Here is a 4,971-nt window from a genome sequence, read left to right as displayed (position 1 = left end):
TCCAACCCCCTTAAGAGCTCCTGATCACCTTCACTGTGTGAGCAGCAGCGTGTGTCCCGGTGCCGTGGGGGAAGCAAGCCCCTGGCGCTGTGCACGAGGTGTGAATGTGGGCTGCAGAGGATCACCTATGCCCCCACCCCCAGGGTTACTAGTTGTCATTGTGCATTCTGAGTTGTAATTCTTACGTCAGGATGATTCATTAAGGGAGTGCTTGTGGTTCGGATAGTGCCAGTCTATGAATGTACTCCCATAGGCAAATTTGTTTATTTTGGTGTTTAGATAAATTTTGCAAAAAAAAAAAAATTCCAAAAATTTCTAGGTTCACCAGATGGAATAAATAAGTATTTACTAATCATCTACTCAACAACAGGGATTGTGGTTGGTTTTAGAGCAACAAAGATGAAAAAGATAGTGACCAGTTTTCAGTGCCCACCAAGAAGAGTAGGGGAGAACAAATAATCTAGATCCATAACGGTTGATTATTAAATATCATTATGGGCCCCAGTGCTGTGGGGTAGTGGGTAAAGCAGCCACCTGCAGTGCCAGCATCCCATAAGGGCACCAGTTTGAGTCCCAGCTGTTCCTCTTCCCATCCAGCTCTCTGCTATGACCTGGGAAAGCAGTAGAAGATGGCCCAAGTGCTTGGGCCCCTGCACCCACGTGGGGGACCCAGAAGAAGCTCCTGGCTCCTGGCTTCAGATCACCGCAACTCCGGCAGTTGTGGCCATTTGGGGAGTGAACCAGTGGATTGAAGACCTCTCTCTCTCTGCTTCTGTAACTCCACCTTTCAAATAAATAAATAAATCTTTAAAAATAATAATTAATGGCCAGCGCCACGGCTCACTAGGCTAATCCTTCTCCTGCGGCAGCGGCACACTGGGTTATAGTCCCGGTCGGGGTGCTGGATTCTGTCCCGGTTGCTCCTCCTCCAGTCCAGCTCTCTGCTATGGCCTGGGAAGGCAGTGGAGGATGGCCCAAGTCCTTGGGCCTTGCACCTGCATGGGTGACCAGGAGAAGCACCTGGCTCCGGGCTTCGGATCAGCGCGGTGCTCCGGCTGCAGCAGCCATTGAGGGGTGAACCAACGGCAAAGGAAGGCCTTTCTCTCTGTCTCTCTCTCTCACTGTCCACTCTGCCTGTTAGAAAAAAATAATAATAATTACCAACATGTATTGATGCACGCTGGAAATATGAACTAATCATATCTCAAAAAATAACATGACCACACCATTCCAAACAGAACAAAAAATAAACCATAAGAACCAACCCCTCCACAATAAAAGAAGCCAACCCAGCAGCTCTGAACACAATCTCTGTCATGTGCCCTCCACCTGCACACAGACAGCTAACAAATCCTGACTAGGACTTACTGACAGCGGGAGAGACAATTCAGAAACTGTTTTCCATGTACTGATGGACTGAGGGAGTGACAGCTTTGATCAGCGGTGTTGAAGGCAGGGTTCTCACCTTGACCTATTTTTTCTTTTTTCCTTAGCACTTACAATTTTCTTTTCTTTTTTAAAAAGATTTGTTTTATTTATTTGAAAGGCAGAGTTACAGAGAGACAGAGAGAGAGAGAGAGAGAGATCCTCCATCCACTGGCTCACTCCCTAAATGGCCGCAACAGCCAGAGCTGAGCTGATCCAAAGCCAAGAGCCAGGGGCTTCCTCTGGGTCTCCCACGTGGGTGCAGGGGCCCAAGGACTTGAGCCTTCCTCTACTGCTTTCCCAGGCCCATCAGCAGGAAGCTGGATCAAAAGTGGAGCAGCCAGGACTTGAACTGGCACCCATACGGGATGCCAGCCCTGCAGGCGACACTTTCACCAGCTGTGCCATAGCGCCAGCCTCATTACTTACAATTTTCTAACATACTATATCATTAAATCACTTATTATGTTCCCCATTTGTTGCCTGTATTCTCTGGGTAGGGATCGCTGTCTACCTGGTGTTCATGGAGAGAACCTGAGTGCCTAGAATAGCAGGTGTGTGGATACATAGGATGGATACTGGGAGGGAATGGGAGAAATGTGGATTAGGACATGGAGACTATTGGATGACAAAACTGCAAATATTTGGCAGGCAAGCAAGTCAGCCTGAGGAAATAGTTAATAGAAAGTCATGTGTTCATGCAAAAAGACATCAGCCACATTCTATAGAAAATTATCTTTAAAATGCAATCAGTATCAAAATGTTGTAAGATATTTCTGAAAAAAACATGGAATTGCAAAAATAAAAAATAATGGTGTCACAAGTTTTGGAAAGAAGACTTAAGAGTGTTAAGAGGCCATCAATCCTTGAAAAACTTATAAATCAATTGGCAGGTGCTGTTATGCAGCAGGTTAGGCTGTCAGTAGGACGTCCACAGGCCATGTGGGAGTGCAGGTTCTGCATCCTGACTATTTCACTTCTGACACAGCTTCCTGATAACACATCCTGGAGGCAGTAGATGATGGCCCAAGGACTTAGGTTCCTCTGTGTGGGAGAACTGGATGGAGTTCTGGCTCCTGGCTTTGGCCTGACCCAGCTCTGGCTGTTATGGGCATTTGGGGGATGAACCAGCTGATGGAAGGTCTCTCTCTCTCTCTCTCTTTCTCTCCCTCTCTCTGTTCCTGCCCTGCTTTCCAAGTAGACGAAAAGAAACATTTAAAAAATCTTTGATTTCTTTAAAAAATGTATAAAATGGGTGTGATACTCCAGATTGAGTTCTGGAGTGGATGTATACATTTTATTGGACAGAAGAATAAGCAAAAATATCTATACAATTTTAAAAAGAAAAACCACGTGGTTCCATAGTGTAGCGGTTATCATGTCTGCTTTACACGCAAAAGGTCCTGGGTTCGAGCCCCAGTGGAACCATGGTGTCGCTTATTTGTTGGCTGGCGCCGTGGCTTAACAGGCTAATCCTCCGCCTTGCGGCACCGGCACACCGGGTTCTAGTCCCGGTTGGGGCACCAGATTCTATCCCGGTTGCCCCTCTTCCAGGCCAGCTCTCTGCTATGGCCCGGGAAGGCAGTGGAGGATGGCCCAAGTGCTTGGGCCCTGCACCCGCATGGGAGACCAGGAGAAGCACCTGACTCCAGGCTTCAGATCAGCACAATGCGCCGGCCGCAGTGGCCATTGGAGGGTGAACCAACGGCAAAAAGGAAGACCTTTCTCTCTGTCTCTCTCTCTCACTGTCCACTCTGCCTGTCAAAAAAAGAAAGAAAAAAAAAGAAAATGACTGACTTTTCATTTTATACATTATGAATACCTGAGTATTGAAAGTGTGGTTTTGGGGGCTGATGCTGTGGTATAACAGGTGGCATCTCGGGTTTTTGGCCTGCCTGTGCCTTGGGCCAGCTCACCTGGAAGCTGAAGGTGTCCCTAAAAGTGAGTGGGCGTGGGTGGGACCGGATCAAGGTCATACCTGCTAACCCTCTTAGCCAAGGCACAGCCCGAGAGCCACAGGGATGGGGAAGAGCGCCAGTGCTTGTCGGAGCCTCCACACGGTCCAGCACGGCGAGTGTGGCGAGGAGCCCCATGGGACTGGGCGGTGTGGTCTTCACCACCAGCTGCTCTCATCTCCTCAATGGATCTTCCTCCCAGCCGCATTCTGGGAAGGAACCCGCCAGGCTTCTGGAACTGGTCTGCCAGCTATTTCCATAGCGAAAGCTGGCCTCACACGTAGGCCTTGCCCACCTCTGGAAAATGTCTTGCCTCCCTTTCCAGGGTGGTCGCTGGTGCCCCTATGTCCTGCCTCAGATATTCGGGTGGCTGAATGGGCGAGAGCCGGCGAGGAGCCCTGGTGCCCTGGTGCTGGAGAGGGCGGGCTGGGCAACCCTCCGGGCTGTGTTGAGCCAGTTCCTGGGTGACGGGACCTCCGATGGGAAGAGACGTGTTGAAATGTGGACACTGTAGGGTGGTGACACACAAAGTCGTGAATGAGTGCACGGTGGCCGGCTTGGAGGGCAGCAAAGAGGTGTGCAGCTCTGTCTCTGCCACCCGAGTGGCCAGGTCTGGGTCTCCTCTCCTGTGCAGTGGGGCTCAGAAGCTCACCTTGCTGGTTTGGGGTGGGCAAGCCAGGTGTGGGCAGCCCCACGAGGGAACTGGCCTGACTGTGGGCTGACACCTGCCTCCCTCCCCTGCATGAGCCGGGAGGAGAGGGCAGAAGGCAGGTGAGTGGGACCTGCCTCCCTCCCACTCTGAGTGGGTCCGAGCCACTGCTGTCTGCCTGGGAGGCTGACTCCCAAAGAGTGAGTGACCTCAGCAGTGACACCGTGAGTCGGTATGCTTTTTATTTATTTATTTTTTAAGATTTATTTATTTCTTTGAAAGGCAGAGTTACAGAGAAGCAGAGGTGGGGGGAGGGTCTTCCATCCACTGGTTTACTCCCCAAATGGCCACAATTGCTGGAGTTGAGCTAATCTGAAGCCAGGAGCTTCTTCCAGGTCTCCCACACAGGTGCAGGGACCCAAGGACTTGGGCCATTTTCCACTGCTTTCCCAGGCCATAGCAGAGAGCTGGATCAGAAGTGGAGTGGCCAGGACTTGAACTGGCACCCATATGGGATGCCAGCATTGCAGATGGCGGCTTTACCCGCTACGCCACAGAGCCAACCTCTATACTGGTATATTTTCTAGAGGTGTGTGTGTGTGTGTGTGTGTGTGTGAGAGAGAGAGAGAGAGAGAGAGAGAGAGAGAGAGAGAATTTGTCTGGCATTCCAAGCACAAGTGAACCATAACAAGAGTCCTACTATACCAAGGAGACAGGAGCCTGACGGGGCAAATCTCCTAGCCCTGGAGTCTAAAACCCCTCAAGACACAGAGGCCATAAGCTAGTGGCAGTTTCCAAAATCAGCTTGAGCCTCCTGAAGTCTGACCAGAAGAAAAGAGAGAGAAAGAGATCTTCCACCCCCTGATTCCCTCCCTACCCCCAAGCTGCCTGCCACAGCTGGGACAGGGTCAGGCCAAGGCCAGGAGCCAGGAGCTCAATCCG

At 50.6% G+C, this 4,971-nt stretch overlaps 1 non-coding gene across 1 annotated transcript; it reads left to right on the top strand.

Annotated features, from left to right (window-relative positions):
• Positions 1-2,780: 2,780 nt before the first annotated feature.
• TRNAV-UAC (transfer RNA valine (anticodon UAC)) lies at positions 2,781-2,853 on the top strand. Its single transcript has one exon. It is a non-coding gene; the product is annotated as a tRNA-Val (tRNA).
• The last annotated feature ends 2,118 nt before the right edge of the window (positions 2,854-4,971 follow it).

Source organism: Lepus europaeus, chromosome 5 (assembly GCF_033115175.1).
Source record: "Lepus europaeus isolate LE1 chromosome 5, mLepTim1.pri, whole genome shotgun sequence".
Classification (NCBI taxonomy): Eukaryota; Metazoa; Chordata; class Mammalia; order Lagomorpha; family Leporidae; genus Lepus; species Lepus europaeus.
This window is presented reverse-complemented; position numbering and strand designations above follow the sequence as displayed.